The 21,429-nt window shown below is 40.4% G+C and overlaps 1 long non-coding RNA gene across 1 annotated transcript; it reads right to left on the reverse strand.

The window, feature by feature from the left end:
* Positions 1-277: 277 nt before the first annotated feature.
* LOC122459871 lies at positions 278-7,825 on the reverse strand. Its single transcript, XR_006280828.1, has 3 exons — positions 7,725-7,825; positions 3,974-4,089; positions 278-437 (listed from the first exon to the last, which is right to left on the reverse strand). It is a non-coding gene; the product is annotated as an uncharacterized LOC122459871 (long non-coding RNA).
* Positions 7,826-21,429: the final 13,604 nt, after the last annotated feature.

Here is a 21,429-nt window from a genome sequence, read left to right on the forward strand (position 1 = left end):
AAATGCCCTTTTAAGACTATTCTGCAATAAATTCTGGCTTCATTTATATCAGTGAGTATCTGAAGGACCTCCATTGATAACAAAGGAGGTCTTCTGCATTTACACTGCTGGAACTGAGATCAGAATAAGTCCTACATCTTTATAAAAAAACCCAAAACCCCAAAGCATACAGCTGTAAGTATGTTTGTACCAAGGAGTCTGGCTGGAAAGAAGGCTTCACCCTTTTCTGTTACTCATTCACACTTTTATTAACTGTATCATATTAGTGAGCACACAATAGACATGGTGGTGAAGCATATGGGAAAGCAGTCAACAGTATATTACAGCTGCTTATTTTCTGCATCTTGGGTAACTCCTTAACAAATTTCTTCTAGGCACAAGTCAGGCTGGCATGACATCAGCCTGGAAGTCAATTTTTTCACCTAATTTGATCTGATCTGTTGATATAAAAACATGGTTTTACTGTATTTTGAGTAATTGCCCTTGAACAAAATATATATGTCACAAAAAGTTCAGATGTTTTGAGCAACATCTAGAACATTTTCAAAAAGTTTAGATAGTCTTGTGCTTTCTTAGGACCTCTGAACTCTAATATGAACTTCACAGTAATGACAGCTCATATTACACCTCATCATTACATCAGTTTTCTTATATGAACACAAACAGTAGGTTAAAGGTACATACGGCAGCACATTAATCACTTCTGGAGTCAGATGCTGAGCTCACCATGAAAACAAAATTTGAATACCTTGAAACTATGCCCTTTACCATATTTAATGGGACATTGCATGAATGATTGTGTTGACTTATTCTACTTTGTCTATTCAATTATTTTAATTAAAAGTAATTCCATCCCAGGTCGCTTAGGTGCTTTTTGGAACAGAAATTATAACTGGGATATTTCTGAGCTGCCACAGGAGACAGTGAGATGATAACCGAGTAAAAATGCAGCATCTCCTTTAAAGGGACCTGTAACATTGAAGGGGGGAAAAAAAGTCTTTGCCCATAGCATTGAAAGAAATACTCACATGAACTTTGGCAAATATTATTCTGCAAATGCCATTCTAAACAGCTATACCTCTATGAACAGTAACCTGACATTTATAACTATACTAAATAATGCAACAAAAGAATTTTCAAGGTTCATGTGAACCTTTTCACATGCAGACTTTGCAGTTTCTTAAATAATTTAGCATGTTTAGAAACCATCTCAGTGAATCATATTTTTGGAACACAAAGCAAATATTAACTGGTGAGTTGTCTGTGAATTTTGAGTTTGCGTCATGGGAGAGAAGATGATATGACTAAATTTACTTGAACTTGATGGTTTTGCAAAACAACAGGCCAAGTTGTGCTCTCATTTAGATCACTACAAACCAATTAGCTTGCTCAAGCCTTATTGTCAAAGAACTGTCTACACAACTATTTTTAGCATGCTAGCACGAGTTCCTCTATCACAAATGTGTGGACCTGGGCTGGGATGTTCAGTCCCAGATGCAGTGTAGACATAACCTATTAGTCCACAGGTAGCAACCTAACAGGTGAATGAAAAGAATGCTTCTCCTGGGAAGAGTGACAAACCTTAATCAGCTGGAATTTGCTCTTTCACATGTAAGTCTTACATCTTTATTTAAGGCTGTGCATAGATCCTTCTTTTAAAATATATCTTCCACCTAAACTCCTAGTGAAGACCTCCACCATTATGGCTTAAATCTTTCTGTGGACAAGCGGTAACCCATCTCCAGCTGACAGGCAAACAAGGATTCTTATTGATGTACAGAAAACAATCCCACCAAGTTAACTTCAGGAAAACCACTTCCCCATGCGCTCTTAATATTTGCTTCTTTACTATTACACTTGAACTTGAACAATTTTCAGTTATTGTATAACTAAGAATTCCTGTCCTTTTCCAAAACAACGAGTCATTTGTTTCTAATCTTGGTAGGTCACAAGATATCAGAATTTAGAATTATGACATTATTATGAATCAAAAAGTTATTTTAGTTAATTTGTAGTGGTCTATATGCTTTGTTATTTTCCTTTTAATCTGAGGCCTGCCTGTTGGACAGTAAGTACTAAAGGTGTCTGGTTTTAGAAACAGAGGGATAGAAAAAGTTGTCCCACTAAAAATGCTAACAATGGAAGAAGATTAAGGAAATCAAAATAAAACAAGGCTTTGCCCTCCATGCAGCCAACCTGCTCTCCCAAAACAGGATCAGTTTGAGATTCCTTTGTCTTAATAGCGAGTGTGATCTTTCCTAAAATGAAAGACAAATAACTGAAAATGAATTACAGCATGATTAAATGCATTCTATTGACTGAAGGAAGTGCAAAAGAACACAATAACCCCCTGAGATTTTCTTTTTGGGAGGTCATTTTCTTAAGGATTTTTTCAGAGACTGCTGAAGGCTACGTCAACTCCTCAGTGTATTTGCCTGATAGCTACATTCACTCTAAATAGGCAAACAAAAAATAAACAAACAGTAACATGACTATCAGGTTGTGAAATGTCAGCTTTAATTTCTTGATTGGCTCACCAATCTCTGCCCTTCCAAGAAAGGATAGCGGAGGGGGTGGGGGGTGGTGTAGAGGTGGGGAAGGGAAGCAACACATATTTTTTACATGGCCTGAGGTAATTATATGTTTTTCTTCGTAAGACAAGTAAGTATAAGCTCCAGTGCACAATTCAGAAATTAAAAACTACTGCGCTTATTTAAAAGGCATGTTTTCTTTTGGGGTTTTATGCCACCATTTCGCATTATTTTTGTCTCATTTTAGCCATGATCATCCCTTTTTCTCTTAGGAAGTCAAAATGTTACGTGTCAATTGAACTTTAGCAATGAGATGAGTATGCTGTAGATCAGTGGTTTTCAACCTTTTTTCATTTGCAAAAAAATTTTGAATGGAGGGGCAGACCTCCTTGGAAATCTTAGATGTAGTCTTCACTGACCCCAGTGGGTCTGCAGATCACAGGTTGAAAACTGCTGTTGTAGATGAACTAAAATATACCGTCAGACTTCTGTGCACAAGCTAAATGAACTTCTTCTTAGCATATGTGCAACATGCCCCAGGTATCACCTGATCAGGATTCTTCACCAAATTTGGTCCACTGGTCAGATCATTGCTGTTTCCAGATTACTGTACCCCTTTAGAAGTCTGATTTTTCCTGCATATCCCCAAGTTTCACCTCACTTAAAAACTACTTGCTTACAAAATCAGACATAAAAATACAAAAGTGTCACAGCATACTATTACAGAAAAATTGCTCACTTTCTCATTTTTATCAGATAATTATAAAATAAATCAATTGGAATATAAATATTGTATTTACATTTCAGCGTATAGGATATAGAGCAGTATAAATAAGTCACTGTCTCTATGAAATTTTTGTTTTTACTGACTTCGCTAGTGCATTTTATATAGCTTGTTGTGAAATTAGGCAAATATCTAGATGATTATCAATGATGTACCCCTGGGAAGACCTCTGTGTACCCCTGGTTGAGAACCACTGATCTAAGTGCTTCACAAACATCAATGAATGTATTGTCACATTTCTGTGATGAGGATCTCCATTTTTTAGATGAGGAACTGTGTTACAGAGAAATTAAAGGTAAAAATATCCATTAATTTTGGGTGCCCAATTTGAGACATGTAGACCTATTTTTCAGAGTACTTAGCATTGTTTAGCACTTTATAAGTTCAAAGCACATTTCTCACTGACTTGAGTTGCAGCTGTGATGCTTAGCACATCTGCAAATCAGACCAAGAATGTCATGTCAGGCACCTACCGCATGAGAAACACACAATTAGTGATGACACGTGAGAAGTTTTTTCAACTGACTTGCCCAGCATAACATAGAAAACTCTGGCAGAGGCAGGAATAGAATCCATTTCCCCAGGGCAGTATTCAGCTGCCTTAACTATCAGACTGTCCTTTCTCTTCCTGAAATCCCCTGCACCAGTCACTACTCACCTTCCAACTTCTGTAACATATGAGGGGGTCCTACAGACAACAGTATCGTTCACTAGACAGCTCTGGTCTATCCCCAGAGAAGGTCCACAACCTGTGCACTGAATGAGGTAGGGATCCTGTGGAAAAATATTATGTGATCATGCAGTTAAAGATTGTATCTAATTCATATACACAAGGGATTTAATTAAGGTTTCACAGGTAATCTTAATTCTGGCATTTCCTAACTTTCAAGTGATGACTTTGTAACCTTAATGTTCTTTTAACATGATTTGTTAGAATCCTATTTTCGACGTCTCAGACTCAAGGAATATTTCCAACACACCTCTGACCAACATATTAACCCACAGAGACCTTCCTGCCAACACTACAAAAAGAAGGATTCTGGGTGGACTCCTCCTGAAGGTCGAAACAGCAGCCTGGATTTCTACATAGAGTGCTTCCGCCAACGTGCACGAGCTGAAATTGTGGTAAAGCAGCATCGCTTACCCCATAACCTCAGCCATGCAGAACACAGTGCCATCCACAGCCTCAGAAACAACTCTGACATCATAATCAAAAAGGCTGACAAAGGAGGTGCTTTCGTCATCATGAATAGGTCGGAGTATGAACAAGAGGCTACTAGGCAGCGCTCCAACACCACTTTCTACAAGCCATTACCCTCTGATCCCACTGAAAGTTACCAAAAGAAACTACAGCATTTGCTCAAGAAACTCCCTGAAAAAGCACAAGAACAAATCCACACAGACACACCCCTAGAACCCCGACCTGGGGTATTCTATCTGCTACCCAAGATCCATAAACCTGGAAATCCTGGACGCCCCATCATCTCAGGCATTGGCACCCTGACAGCAGGATTGTCTGGCTATGTAGACTCCCTTCTCAGGCCCTTCGTTACCAGCACTCCCAGCTATCTTCGAGACACCACTGACTTCCTGAGGAAACTACAGTGACCAGACACTGTCCAGGGTGGTGAAACACTGGAATGCGTTACCTAGGGAGGTGGTAGAATCTCCTTCCTTAGAGGTTTTTAAGGTCAGGCTTGACAAAGCCCTAGCTGGGATGATTTAACTGGGACTTGGTCCTGCTTTGAGCAGGGGGTTGGACTAGATGACCTTCTGGGGTCCCTTCCAACCCTGATATTCTATGATTCTATACAGTCCATTGGTGATCTTCCTAAAAACACCATCCTAGCCACTATGGATGTAGAAGCCCTCTACACCAACATTCCACACAAAGATGGACTACAAGCCGTCAGGAACAGTATCCCCGATACTGTCACGGCTAACCTGGTGGCTGAACTTTGTGACTTTGTCCTCACCCATAACTATTTCACATTTGGTGACAATGTATACCTTTAAATCAGCGGCACTGCGATGGGTACCCACATGGCCCCACAGTATGCCAACATTTTTATGGCTGACTTAGAACAACGCTTCCTCAGCTCTCGTCCCCTAATGCCCCTACTCTACTTGCGCTACATTGATGACATCTTCATCATCTGGACCCATGGAAAAGAAGCTCTTGAGGAATTCCACCACAATTTCAACAATTTCCATCCCACCATCAACCTCAGCCTGGACCAGTCCACACAAGAGATCCACTTCCTGGACACTACGGTGCTAATAAGCGATGGTCACATAAACACCACCCTATATCGGAAACCTACTGACCGCTATTCCTACCTACATGCCTCTAGCTTTCATCCAGATCATACCACTCGATCCATTGTCTACAGCCAAGCGCTACGATATAACCGCATTTGCTCCAACCCCTCAGACAGAGACAAACACCTACAAGATCTCTATCATGCATTCCTACAACTAGAATACCCACCTGCTGAAGTGAAGAAACAGATTGACAGAGCCAGAAGAGTACCCAGAAGTCACCTACTACAGGACAGGCCCAACAAAGAAAATAACAGAACGCCACTAGCCATCACCTTCAGCCCCCAACTAAAACCTCTCCAACGCATCATCAAGGATCTACAACCTATCCTGAAGGACGACCCATCACTCTCACAGATCTTGGGAGACAGGCCAGTCCTTGCTTACAGACAGCCCCCCAATCTGAAGCAAATACTCACCAGCAACCACACACCACACAACAGAACCACTAACCCAGGAACCAGAGTAGCAGCCGTGTTAGTCTGTATTCGCAAAAAGAAAAGGAGTACTTGTGGCACCTTAGAGACTAACAAATTTATTAGAGCATAAGCTTTCGTGAGCTACAGCTCACTTCATCGGATGCAAATGCATCCGATGAAGTGAGCTGTAGCTCACGAAAGCTTATGCTCTAATAAATTTGTTAGTCTCTAAGGTGCCACAAGTACTCCTTTTCTTTTAACCCAGGAACCTATCCTTGCAACAAAGCCCGTTGCCAACTCTGTCCACATATCTATTCAGGGGATACCATCATAGGGCCTAATCACATCAGCCACACTATCAGTGGCTCGTTCACCTGCGCATCTACCAATGTGATATATGCCATCATGTGCCAGCAATGCCCCTCTGCCATGTACATTGGCCAAACTGGACAGTCTCTACGTAAAAGAATGAATGGACACAAATCAGACGTCAAGAATTATAACATTCAAGAACCATTTGGAGAACACTTCAATCTCTCTGGTCACTTGATCACAGACCTAAGAGTGGCTATCCTTCAACAAAAAAGCTTCAAAAACAGACTCCAATGAGAGACTGCTAAATTGGAATTAATTTGCAGACTGGATACAATTAATTTAGGCTTGAATAGAGACTGGGAATGGATGAGTCATTACACAAAGTAAAACTATTTCCCCATGGTATTTCTCCCCCCCACCCCACCCCCCACTGTTCCTCAGATATTCTTGTTAACTGCTGGAATTAGCCTACCTTGCTTGTCACCATGAAAGGTTTTCCTCCTTTTCCCCCCCTGCTGCTGGTGATGGCTTATCTTAAGTGATCACTCTCCTTACAGTGTGTATGATAAACCCATTGTTTCATGTTCTCTGTGTGTGTGTATATAAATCTCTCCTCTGTTTTTTCCACCAAATGCATCCGATGAAGTGAGCTGTAGCTCACGAAAGCTTATGCTCTAATAAATTTGTTAGTCTCTAAGGTGCCACAAGTACTCCTTTTCTTTTTGCGAATACAGACTAACACGGCTGCTACTCTGAAACATGTTTTGTGTGTGTGTAATTTCATAAATTTTGGATTTCCTTCGACCCCAAAAAACAGGCCTCCGAACTCTTGACTTAGGGTCTTGTGAGCACATATTGGGAGGTGCTGAATGTTCTCAAATCCTATTGAAGTTAAATAAAAAGTTGATGGTGCTCAGTCCCTCATATGTAGACTGCAGGACAGATGAGCAACTGCTTCTTACCTTGTGCAGATGTGTCCAACTGATCTTCAGAAGATGATAGACGAGGGCCAAAAAGTTCAAGCATGAGTGCCTAACATTATTCACCTGAGTTCATATTTAGGCACCTAGCTCAAAGTGGCCTGATTTTCAGACATAGTGAAAATGTGCACCTACCACTGAAGCCAGTAAATGTTGTGAGTGCTTTTCCCCTTTGAAAATCAGGCTACTTTGATTTAGGTGCCTAACTATACATTAAGGTGGCTATCTTAAGTACCCACACTTGAAAATTGTGGCTTAAGTTATCTACTAAACAAAGTCTCATTTTGTGTTTGTACAACTCTAATAACTATAGTCATTTATCAAATTAAATAATAATAATAATAAATCCCATACTCCAAGTCTGTAATGATACCTCATTTCTGCTTCATAGCTGGCTTATTTATATCCTTTTCAGGATATTAGTCAAATTCACTTTAGACCCAGTTGCTATATGTTGTTCTTCTTCTGAAGATGTTAAAGGGTGTTAAATTATGTCATTATTTTGTTTTGCTTCTTTTACATAAGAAAACTTAATTTCATTTTGTCTGTATACCAATGGTCTCTTAATCTCCATCCTACATTATCGCTGCTTTAAAATAAACCATGTGTTGATTGATTGACAGGGGAAAACGCCACTTTTTTTTTGCTGGAAACACATCAGGCACATAAACCTTTTTTACTGCCAACCGATTTTCTTACTAAAATTTTATTCCAGTGGCATGTTAAAATATTTATTTTATAACATTATGGCCAGGACCATCTTAATACAGCTTTTACCATACTAAAATGCTGTATGCACAGGGCTACTTGGATAGCATGTTTATGAGTAAGTGTTCAAAGCTGCATATTCACAAATATCAAATTTGAGGTCAGCCACAGACATATGTAGAATAAAGCTTTCTGCCTTTGCTAGTTTATGGTGTTATCATTTATCTGCATTACCACATATCAAGCTTTGCAAATGAGATAATTTTGCAGCAGTCTGCAGCCAAATCTAAATAACTGGCTTTCTGTGGTACTCAGATTCAGGTCTGAACTTTTAATGCAGTCCTTATTCTAGAATGCCCTTTATCACTAGGAGAAGGGGAGAGATAACTGCTTTACATGGTTCAGATGTAATATGCTCTGGGGTTTTACCAACATGGAAGTCTCTGGATAACAGCTGAGCAAATGAGAGAGAGGAGGAGGGAGAAAACTAATATTAAGTACAGCAGATAAAACTACATATACCCTTTAAAAGGACATTGGAAAGAACATACAGTAAAATGTTAAATGTAGGTTTCCATACTCATTTTTCCTTGCTGTTACTCACACCTTCCTGTCAACTGTTTGAAATGGGCCACCCTCATTACTACTACAAAAGGGATTTTTCCTCCCTTGGTATTTTACTGTTAATTGAATTGTCTCGTTAGCACTGACCCCCACTTGTAAGGCATCTCCTATCTTTTCATGTACAGTGTATATATACCTGCTACTGTATTTTCCACTCCATGCATCTGATGAAGTGGGGTTTAGCCCATGAAAGCTTATGCCCAAATAAATTTGTTAGTCTCTAAGGTGCCATAAGGACTTCTCATTGTTTTTGCAAATAAAATGTTGTTTAACAAAAACACATCTTTATTCTTAGTCTCAATGAAATGAACTTGGTTATGGTTTCCAGCCTCACAATGTATGTGACTGCACAGCAGGAGTGAGAAATAGTTTAATCACCTACAGGTAGTAAATTGACTTTTACTCCATGTGAGAAGATATGTACAATTCTTTTAAATCGATAGTACGAAACAGTACACATTTCCTCACATGGAATAAAAATCATTTTAACACAAGCGGGAGAGAGCAGGAATAGATTCTAGACTGAGGCTTTACAATATAGCAGAGGGGAAACAAAGAAGCTCTGGGGATAATATTTTATTTTTATTCTAGTAAAGTTCCTTGTTCAGTGTTAGAAGAAAGTAGCTCTTTCTGTGATTCTTTTTACCACTTCCACATGCCACAGTAGCACTGCCATGCAAATTAAATACACCTGTTTTTTCCCTTGAAGTACAAAATAAGGTTGCATAAATACCACTCACCTGCCTCATTGGGTGGGAGAACTTAATGAGAGAAGGGGGTGGGAGAAAGGGGACAGACCTAGCAGCAAGTGAGGGAGACACTAAGGGACACCATATCACCTCTGCCTGAAAGTCTCTGGCACCCATTGACCAGATGGATGGATGGAGGGAGGGGTGCTGATTAGCCAGCATTTCCTAGCTCTCAGGATTTAACCTGGAGCTGGGAGCTATATAGAGCCGCTTTTTGGCTCTGATTCAGCAGTTCCACCCTGAAGTAGGAATGGGAATCTAGCTTTCCTAGCTCTCAGGATTTAACCTGGAGCTGGGAGCTATATAGAGCCGCTTTTTGGCTCTGATTCAGCAGTTCCACCCTGAAGTAGGAATGGGAATCTAGCTGTTCACCTGTTTGGGGGCAGGAAGGGATTTGGCAGAGAACCAGGAAGTTTTCTATCTTCCTTGCAGCAGTTTCAATGCTCAGTGGGTTAAGTAGGAGTGCAATTAGTACCTAAATGAGGTACTTGGGTTGAGTTTTTAATTTGTTATACCTTGAAGCTGGTTTCCAGTGTGGTTGAAAGGATAAAATGAACAGCTACCAGAGGTAAAAGTCCTGGGATTTTGGTGATGGGCCTTGAGCTTAAGGGATTGGGTGAGACCTGTGGCTTTTACAGGTGGAGTCTTCTGCACCCTTTGCAGGGGGTGGGGAGATAAGACTCCAGGATAGCTGAGTCCTGGGTGGGAGGCTGAGGAGAGCCTACCCTGAGTTACAGGTTATATGGTAAGGAGCCTTGTAACTCTGCATTGGAACCAATTAAATGACTGGTATTGGGAAATATGTGTGAGGAGCAAGGAGCACCCTTCTCTATACTAAAGCTTAAAAAAAGTCATGGTCTGCTGTTTAATTCCATCCATATGTCTGGTCTCATGTTGCTGCCATGTTTGTATCAATTACACTAATCCTAAACGTGAGTGTAACACAAACAAACAGAAGATTAGAAGCTTCATAATTTTTTCTCCTCAAAGAAGATTTTAAAATATGCACACAATGCAAAAAAACCCCCAAACCTAACAGAAAATGTGTTGTTTTTCTCCTTATTTGATACTTTATTTTTACCTGTAGACTTTTTTTTCTGTAATTTTACTTTTCACAAGCATGACTATTTTGAGATCTTTACAGCTTTCCTTCATGCTGCAACAGTGAGACATGGAAACCCAACTTCATTGGGATTGCTTCTCTGTCTGATCCCCTCAGGAGCATGTTGTTAGGAATCTGCTGACCAGCAATAGGTCTGTGGACAGCCTTGTGATGCAGCTGCCATGAGTGAATGGGCTGCTGCTGAGGTTGCTCCTAACTGGAGGGCATTGTGCTAGTTCAGGAGGAAGGTTCCATGGCAATTAGAAGGACAGCTGGGAGGAGCTGGTCAAGGAGACAGAGTGTCTTGGGGGTGGGCTGGGGAGGAGCCTGGTGGTTGGTGGCATTCTATGTGAGTTCCAACAGGTGCTAGAGCTTTATGACCTAGTAGCTGAAGCCCTGGCCTGAATAGCGATTCATAAAGCATGCTCCTAAGAAGATTTCCAGGACAAAGGGTGGTGTAGTACAGGACCCTAAATGCCTTCGGGGGGGGGGGAGGGGTTACAGAGCCTTGAAAACATACTCTGAAGTTATGGGATTGACCCATAGAAAAAGACTCCCATTGACTTCAGTGGAGTGGGATCAGGATCTAACACTACACATCTTTAAAACCAAATGTTTTGTATTTTACAAAACTTTTTGCTATGAAGGGTAGTTTGTGGGAGAAGAATAACAAAAAATTAAGAATAACATTATGAACTGAAATGGGTAAAATGGAACAAAAAGATAGCCAACATCTTCCCTACTTCATACAAGATTGTTGTTTCATGCTCCTAAACCTGTCATTTTCATTTAGAATGGGAAGATAATTTTATCACTTCATTTCCAAATCATTCATTTATGTAATAGGCAGATTGATCCCTAGTACATAAGGGGTCAGATTCCATTAGAAGGCTATGGTATATACTTGTGGCTTGTGAGAGAAGGCATTGTGACATTAATAATATCCACACCCCTGCTCTCCACTATCAAGGACAATATCCAGTGCCTTTTGATGTTCCCTGTAGTTTTCTGGATTTCAAACCAGGCTGCAGTTGCTGGACAGTGCCAGATTGGACATGTCAAAGTTGCATTTTCCCTTCTTCCCCCGCAAGGAGAGGTAAATGTAACTTTGTGAGAAAAAATAATCCTTCCTGACCCTAAATGGTAATCAGCTGGTTCCTCAATGCACCAAGCCAGTCTGTAAATAACCACCCACCAAAACACATATGGGAAGGTGTGATGGGGTATACTCCCCACACCAGCTCCAAGAGATCTGAATTAGGCCAGGTGGGCCCAATCAGCCAATTAAGTGGCAAACAAGGGAGATTTAGGCTGTATGGAGAGCCTTGATTAGAAAGAAATTCACCTGTGAGGGAACAGGTGGGGGCTTCTATAAAGTCAGAAGGCTGGCAATATTGGGGTTTGTAGACAGAAAGAGGCGTGATGTAGTGTAGCTCTCTTAAGTAAGGGAGAAGGAAGCGGGGACAGGGATTCCTGAGGTCTAGTGGGCCTGACTAGGGGGATTGGCAAAACACAGTGGGAAGTAGTCTAGGAACTACAGCAGTAAGGTGGATGCAATTTCATATTACAACTGCTTGTTATAGGGCAGTGGACTAGAACCTAGAGTAGAGGGTAGGCTTTGGTACCCTACCAACCACTGCAAAGTGGTACTGCTTGGGGTAGGGAATTAGAAGACTGCCTGGGTCACTGCAGGCATGATAGGGTCATGGTTGTGGGTGTGAGGACTGCCTGATGGCATTTGAGCAGAAAAATTTTGAAGGATTCCCTGCTAGAAGAGAAATCATGATGTGACCTCGTTAGAGGGTAAAGTCATGAAGTAGCCATGCTGCAATTCTGTGAGCAGGAGGAGAGCTGCAGATGGTGGAAGAGAAGGACGGGGACCTGAACTGGGCAGATCTAACCTATAGAGTTGCCCAAAGGTGTTGATACAGCTCCCTGTATAGAGCACAGGTGAATACCCCTGGAATCCATCCCAGCTAACAGGCCCTGTGTAGTTGGATGAACTGTGAGAGAGACTGACCAATATTGCCTTGATCTCAAACAAACCAGGAAATTATGGTTTCGTTTGGGCACAATGATCTATATAGGCATCATCATCATCATTGTTGTATCTGAGCACCTCAAAATCATTAATGGATTTCAACTCCCCTCTGAGGTAGGTAAACTACCCTTGCCTCGTTTCCCCATCTGTAAAATGGAGAGAATAGTTAAGTAACTTGCCCAAGGTCATATAGGAAGCTTATGGCTGATCCACAATAGAACCTAGGTCACTTAAGTCCTAGGCAAGTGCCCTCACTACTAGAACATCCTTCCTTCCTGAGTGGCTGTAGGAGCTAGCCCAAACCCTTTCCAGGAGCTCACATGGTGCCTTTACCACCCAGAAGGCAGGGAAGAGAGAAGTTGAACTCTGACCTAGCTAAGGCCTTTAATGGTATGCCTACACAGCAAAAGCATACCTGCTTCTTGGGGATATTTTACCCCAAACTCGGTAAGGACAATTTATCTTTTTGGTATTTGTATAAAGAGCACAGCAAGTCAAGCCTAATCATATCCTGTGATGTGATGTCCCTGCACATCAAACAAAGTAGTGTAGTGTCATGTGCATTATAAGTAACTTTTTTTTTTTTTTGGTAATATCCTTCTAGGTTGTAATTTTCCCAAGTTCTGTGTGAGCTGTGGGGTATATCTTTTTGATGAACTGATCAGGTAGATTGATTTCAGAGATGTAGCAAAGTAAAACTATCTTGAGAAATATTGGACAACATTACATTTTATTCTCTTAAAGAAGAAGTCATTACTTACCAGCCTTTGGGGAGACGCTAAGAACTCCACAGAGTAACGGAACATTATTTACATTTGATATTCAGCCTAAATCCAACAAAAGCAAAAATAGGAAGGCCACCTCAGTGGTGAAATTAACACCACAGTGATGAGATACTACAAGGAATATCTTTTGAAATGACTGTATGGTGACTGGAAATGCTAAATTTTAAAAACGTATAGCCATAGCTCTCAGCCATTCTTTGTTTCTGATATTGTAGCCATGTTGGTCCCAGGAAATTGGAGAGACAAGATGAGTGAGGTAATATCTTTTATTGGACCAACTTCTGTTGGTAAGAGACACAAGCTATAGAGCCACACAGAAGTGGTCTGAATAAGAGCTCTGTGCAGCTCGAAAGTGTGTCTCTCTCACCAACAGAAGTCGGTTCAATAAACCATGATATTGCACTATCTTGTCTCTGAAAAGATATGAAACATATTTGAGTTACTGATGTCTTTAGTTCTGAAAAAATTTATGCATGTATGGCCATAAGGCTAAATGGGTGAACAATAGAGTGCTTTATTATGAAGTAAAGAATTTAGAGGACCCATCACACTTGAAAAACATCTGCTTTATTGGGATAATTGACATTCTTGTATTACACAAATGCATTTTTGTTGCTGAGAAAAGGAATTAGTTGTTGCATCCAGCAGACTTATTTAAAACAGGTAAATACCTTGGAGAATAGATACCAATCTGTCCTTAACTTTTCTGCTGAACATGAACCAAATGTGCACAGAAACTTCAGCTAGTTGTCTGAAGCTTGTGTGAAAATGTCCAATACTGTACATACTATAAAATATTGTATAATGTATAGGTTGAGATAAAAGCAAGCATTACAGTTCTTCTGTGTGCATTTGACAAAACTAAACACATGTGGGTATCTGAAGTACTATATTTCCCTTCTACACTTATCAAATGACTGATAATTGTGTTATGTATGGGCAAGTGCTGTGTGTGTGGGCAACCATTGTGTGCTGGGATACAGTAACATTGATGGTGGTGACTGCCCTAGACCTATCTGGATAAGTGCTCCAGCAATGGTACTTCTAGTGAAATTTGTTAAAAGTCCTTAATATAGACAAGACCTTATTTCAGTCACCTTTTTCCCCTTTCTTTTTTTGCCTCTAGTCAGTGGATATGTTCCTCTAATTAGACACTTGCTTTTGAATATACTTAGATTATATCACTTCCATGCTCCTAAAAATTGACAATTTATACAAAGATCTAATTAGTGCTAATATTCATACTAAAGTGATTTAACACTTGATCTTATACCAGACATGAGTGTGCAGAACCGACTGAAAACGCATTTATTCAGGCTTAATGTCCTTTTATCTTTCAGTATAATTGTTACAATTTATTTAACACTACCTTTATAGTATATAGATTAAATTGGCTATTCCTACTTGGAAGGTAGCAATAATAATAGATGTTAATTTTCAAGAACCTGGAGTGCTTATTAGGAAAAGTTTCTAATAATTCATCAGTCTGATTTACACTCTTAAAGGGTTTCTATCCTCTCTGAAATCAATGACTATCCTGTCTCATGTTCATCCTCATTTAAGCAAAGATATGTTCTTGTAATTCTATACTACCCTCCTTTTTGGAAATGCAGTCTTTACATTCCAAAGAATGAAGTCATATTTTTGATTGACAGCTGTAATTTAATTCACTTTTGTGGGAGTCATTTGTCATGTATGAGAGTATTTGCCTTCTTAAGATTCAGCACCCTTTCTCACAACCAATATAATAGGTTTACTTTGTCAAACATTGTTAAAATGTAAATCAACAAAATGGATTTTGAAGCCACGTGGTGCCTCTAATAGCTTTTCCTTTTAGACTTGAAGCTAATACAAACTTTATCTAACCTGCAGATATCTGAAAGGCTGGAGAAAGTGAGTTATATGCAAGTTCTGTTCACTACTGCTTTGGCTTTAAGTTTGGGTCAAGGGGAACAGTGATACTTAGATTGTTAAAAGAAAAGCAGTATTTGTGGCACCTTAGAGACTAACAAATTTCTAAGGTGCCACAAGTACTGCTTTTCTTTTTGCGAATACAGAGTAACACGGCTGCTACTCTGAAACCTTAGATTGTTAAGAAATTGATAAATTATGGATGATACAATTATTGGTAGTAAAACATCATTCTTCCGGTTTTTACATATTGATATTCACCCAGAAGGAATTGTAAAGAAACTGTCTGGGCAACACTGTAGCTGAACAATGCTGACAAGATCCAACACCACATACTATTGGTACTAAAAAGAATGATTATAAATGTAACCATTCATTCAGATTCTGTCTTACCCTCACATAAGGAAAGAATCACTCTTCACAAATAGGAAGAATAAAAATAAACATTGTCCCTAGCAGAGATGAGTAAGAGAAGGTCTGACTACTGAGATAAGCATCCTTATTCAAATGCATCCACATGTTGTAGCACCTTGCGATAGCATCACAAAAAAGATATTGAGAATTATAGAACCAACACACTTCTAGGGGAGTAAAGCAAATGTTTTGAGGCAGTTGGACAGTGAAAAGGGGGAGTTAGACTCAATTGTAGGTCAAGTGAAGGGAAGAGTGGGGGAATGGAATGAGGAAAGGAAAGTGCAATGGAGAAATCTCTTGTTGTATTTGAAGGATAGTGTTATATTGTCTCAGACACTGAAAAAAACACTTTTTGGTACAAGTGACTGCCTTGTCAGATTTAAAAAAAAAATGAATATAAAATCTCCCTAAGAGAAAGTATAGCAACTCAGACTGTAACAATCCATATTGGAACTGAAACATAAAATGGCAGCTGCTTCATATCTACTGCCCTTTATGGATGGGTAGCAGGATTCCTACAGTTTGAAGTACTGTCTGCAACCCCGCCCCCCCTCTTCAGATACATAGCTACATACATTGGGTAGTAGAGAGGGGGTTAGAATAGAGGGATCATCTGACATTTTACATAACTATGGCAGCTTAATTTAGATGAACTGAACAAAGAGCTCTTTAAAGTTAGTCTGGATCAATGCAAAATATTTTGCAGAGGAAATGAACAAACCACAATTTTATTACATTTAGGGGAATACTCATGCTTTGATCAACACAATTTTAGATAGAAACATCCATTAGTAAATACTGAGAATTTAACGTGACATTCTCAGACCTCTTAATAAAAATTGCACTGATCATAATGGTATTGGTTTGTGCTTTGAACAATTTAATATTTATAAAACTTTGTTTTAATTTTTTATATATTTTTAGTGCTATGACAATAATGAAAAAATTGGATACGGCAGAAAAATCAAGCTCTTTGCATCTGACTCAAAATAATAAATTGTGTGAACCACTTATAATTTTGTTCTTATCACAAATCCATGCAGGCATAGCCCCCAAAGTGGAATAAGATATGAATCTCTGAGATACAGTCAAAATTAGCTTTATCAGGATATTATAGTCCTCTTAAAAAAGAGCACTAGGACAGAGAATAGACATATGTCCACTGCATTTGTGCTCAGTCTAACAAAGGAGTGTGGTTAAGACCTGTTCACTAGTTATTCATTTCGGACAAGAGTTTCTGAATCTATCAGTCTTTCAAGAGCACATTTCCTGAACCCTGTACTTGCTGGGGAAGAAAAATTTGCAAACCTTCTTAGATCATAGAATATTAGGGTTGGAGGAGACCTCAGGAGGTCATCTAGTCCCATCCCCTGCTCAAAGCAGTACCAACCCCAACTAAATCATCCCAGCTAGGGCTTTGTCAAGCTGGGCCTTAAAGGTTGGAGATTCCACCACCTCCCTAGGTAACTCATTCCAGTGCTTCACCACCCTCTTAGTGAAATAGTGTTTCCTAATATCCAATCTAGACATTCCCCATTGCAACTTGAGACCATTGTTTCTTGTTCTGTCATCTACCACCACTGAGAGCAGCCGAGCGCCATCCTCTTTGGAACCCCTCTTCAGGTAGTTGAAGGCTGCAGTACTGATGACAGGGGTGTGAACTGTACAATATGCTAACTTGTGCTCTGACCCCTATATACCCTGCTAGTGTGAACTAAGTAGTACTTAGCCCTGTTTCAAATAGGACTAAAGCAGGCACCTTATGGATGGATAGTTAGAGGGTTGTCCATCTCCACATCACTTTGCATTCTGAATCTTTCAGCCAACTCAGTGATCCAAGTGCAAATTCCTGTATTCAATAACATAGGATAGGGTACTGTGTTGATGTCTGCAAGGAGAATTCTAAAATCTGTAATGCACAACTTTAAAAACATAGTGAAGAACCACAGAACAATGCTCCACAGCAGTTATCATGGTGGGGATTTGAGAGCTCCCCTAGTGTAAATTCCAGGACCTGGTTATTGGCCTATGACTGATTCTTTAGGCCTTCATTATTTCATATCCAGGAAAAGCAGAGTTAGCATGTGACCTTGCTATGTTCACCAGGTCCTAATATTTCAAAGATTACATGAAGTTGCTCAGCACTTCTGAAAACCAAGAGTGAGACCCTCTTGGTAAAAGACTGAAGGGGCATAAAAGGTACCTAAATCTCTCAGTTGTGGCCAGTGGGGCACTCCTCAGTGCATGAACTTCAGACTACAGCCATAGAACTGCCACTTAGAATCCTCTCATGAAGTTTATACACCCCAGCTGGTTTATCAGCCAGCGGGTTAGCAAAGCAATGGCCTCCTGCTCAGCCAGAGCTGATTTGCAACCCCAAAGCAGCCCTGAGGATAAAAGGGCTGTAAGGCAGGTGGGTAGGGTGGCTGCCAGAGAGAGGATCCCTCCAGCAGAGTGGTGAGAAACTCTCCAAAGAGGGAGAAGCAGGACAGGAGGCTGGGGAAGCCTACAAAGGAGGAGAGAGAGGATGTAACTCAGGGAGCAGCAAGGGATGAGAAGGACTGGTTCTGGTGGTTCCAAACGTAGCTACTGAGCTGGAGCCCAGTGGTGTGATGAGCCTGGGTTCCCTTAGCTGCTTCATGTGGGGGCTTCAAGAGAAGAAAATCTACAATCCAGGAGATGTAGGGCTGATTAATGCCCACTAGAGCCACATCTGACTGCCCACTAGCTGGAAGGGGACAGACTATTGAGGACCTGGCAAGGAGGGTTTGGATCATGACAAGGACTTGACAAATGCAGAATTGGGCACAGACCTATCCTGGGCATGGAACAAGGTAGGTGTAGTTCCCCATCTTGTCACAAAGAGTTACTAACAGACAAAGGCCCCCATGGTATAGACCTGGGTGCAAACCCTGGCAGGGCTGCAGCAACAGGGCATGCTATATTACCGGCTCTGAGGAATCTGCAGCCCCCAGAACAGCCCAGGATTGGTAGGGTACAAAGGTGGTTTAAAACCATTTTGGGCACCTCACCTCCCAGGCTGCAAGTTGTTGTGCCTCTGCTTGGTGCACCACTCAGAATCTCACCCCAATGCTTCTCAGTCCCCCTGCTGTCTGTGTTCATGGGATTGGTGATACTTACCTCATGGCAAACTGTGAGGAATAAATAATTAATATTTTTAAATAACTTCACCTCAGGATACTGGTAGGACACAGAATTAGCTGTGTGACAACAAACATCCCTACTGCCACACACCAGAATTCACAAGCATACAACAACTAGAAGTTTGCTGGTTTATTTATTTATTTTTTAAATTTATTAATTTAAAAGAATTCTTGGCCCAGGTCCCCATCTTCCTTTTCCAAAGGGGCTGCACAGGGAGAGGGAGAAAAGAGGCAGCTCTGGCAATGGGATTTGTGGAATGTTGGATAACCAGGAACTCATTCCCTTACAGCTGGGAAGCTTGAAGATTCTATGCAATAGAGTTGCCTTCTTTCTTCTCAGTCTTACATAGCAAGCTGATGCTTCCTTTGAATAGGGTTGGAAGTTGGCCCAACAAACAACTAATAATGGTGGCCTTATGTGGTTTTTATGACCCAGAAAGCTGCAGACATCCTCTGTGAATAGGCCCTCTATGACAAAGATTATTCAGAAGGTTGGACACAATCTCAGCACAAGCATTGTGTAAATCTTTATGTACTTCACAGATGACAAAGCCACTGCGCATTTGAACTTTTATGCAAATGTCATTTATAGCAAAGACTAACTCAATATCAATAGTTTCCACATTTAATTAATCTAGACTATAGAGCAAGGAGCAGACTGGAGTAGAAAATAGGAAAACATCTGGAATAACAGAGTTTACAAAATGGTAGAAAGCGTAAGCAGAATTGAGAAAATTCCAAAGCTTCCTCTACCAAAGCCAAACTTAAACGTTAAGGGTCAAGAACTTCTGTATCGAAGCTGAATTCTGTTCCTAGTTATACTAGTGTAACTGAAATCAGAAGTTTGTTCCTATTTCGTTTCCATTTTTGTATCATGTGGAAAAGTTAGTTATTTCAGTATTGCACAAAAAAACAAAACAAAAACAAATCCCCAAAAAGAAACTGATCAACCACCTCCAATTGAAGCTTTAGCTAAATCTTCTCCTTGCCTTAACTATATGCATAGTTTACACACTGAAAGCACATGCATTTCACACAGATAGTAGATAAGCTTATTTGTCAGATTTCTTTTCCAGATGATTTTTCTATAGTGCTATACCTTTCTAGAGAGCATGCTAGAGTTCTGTGCACAGCTGGAGGGGGCTTTAACGAACAAGATATTGCAGAGCATACCCATTATTCCTAAACCTCAGTGAAAAATCTAACTGCTCATTTTATGAAAGGTCTAGTTTTGTCAGCCTAGAACGATTATTTGTTTCAGGTAATTTATTCTTTCTTACTTCAGCTAATTCTTTATTTTTGGTGAATCAAGCACAGTATGCCAGAGATCCGATATGCAGAGACTGAAACAGTAATTAGAGAGATGCTGCGAGGAGCCTTGTGAGATGATGTCCTTACTGTGAAGCATTCTGTTTTGTCAATAAGCTTACATCAATACTTGGCAGGTTGTTTCTTCAGTTTGTCTGTTTTATATTCTGAAACATGAAAAGTTGCTAATATAAAACTGGAGCTGCTTTGCATTTGCAATTGACAAATCCTATTTTGAAACCATGCATGAACATGAGGCTCACTTTTAACATTTACATTTTTTTTTCCAATGGGAAAGTGTCTGATCCAATTCTAATTTACCTGTGGTTGATTTCCTGAATCTTTCCTAATCCCTTGCAGCTGAGATGGTCTTGCCATCGGAGAAGCAATTAACAAAGTCCCTGACTGGAGTGTATGAAGCATCTGTTATAGAAGTATAAAAGGTTAATCTAAATCCCAGCACACACAGATGTCAGACTAGAACAAATCAGCATGGAGAATTACCTGGAGGCACCACAAGGTTAAGGTGGAGCATATGTTTAAAAAAAAAAAGTTGTTTATGACTAGCCGAATTAATTTTTCTGGCTGAGAAGGTCAGACAGATAGAAATGAAAACTGTCCATGATGAATAGGGACCGTCTCAGGCTCCAGCTTTCACTTGGCAAACATCAACTTTTTTTTTGGTCCATAATCTAAAATCATTTTAGCAAAGGTTAGGATTGCAGAGACACGAGTGAAAATCTGTGGAAGGACTTATGCCAATCATCTAGCAGCAATATTTTTGGTTATTTTTTTGATAAATATCTATTAAGACAAATTTGAATTGCACCGTGTTCAGCAGATCCATCAAATGGATTTCTAAGACTGCTATTTCCTATCTCTACACATGAGCACGTAAGCTGTTAAACCTACTATAGAATATATCCACCACCCTGTGAAGGATCATAAGCCTCGATCTCAGGCCTGTGGATCCCCAGGCCATAAACACCCAGCAACTCACCTGAATAACCAGGGAAGTGTCAGCTTGCGAAGGGCCCTTGCTCCCTGTGACAGGGCCGGGCTCAGGGTGTTGAGTTGGTGCCAGAGCATGGACAGGACCAGTTGGTTCAGCAACAGCACCCTGCCTTGCAGGGAGACACTAGAACAGTCCTGTCCATCTCCACAGCTGCTCACCCACCCTGGCCTCCAAATCCTGCCAGTTCTCTGGAGGAGAAGGATGCGTGGCGAATAGATAAATGCCAAGACAGAGCAGTGGACCTGTGCTCCACTGGA

This window comes from Dermochelys coriacea, chromosome 4 (genome assembly GCF_009764565.3).
Source record: "Dermochelys coriacea isolate rDerCor1 chromosome 4, rDerCor1.pri.v4, whole genome shotgun sequence".
Classification (NCBI taxonomy): Eukaryota; Metazoa; Chordata; order Testudines; family Dermochelyidae; genus Dermochelys; species Dermochelys coriacea.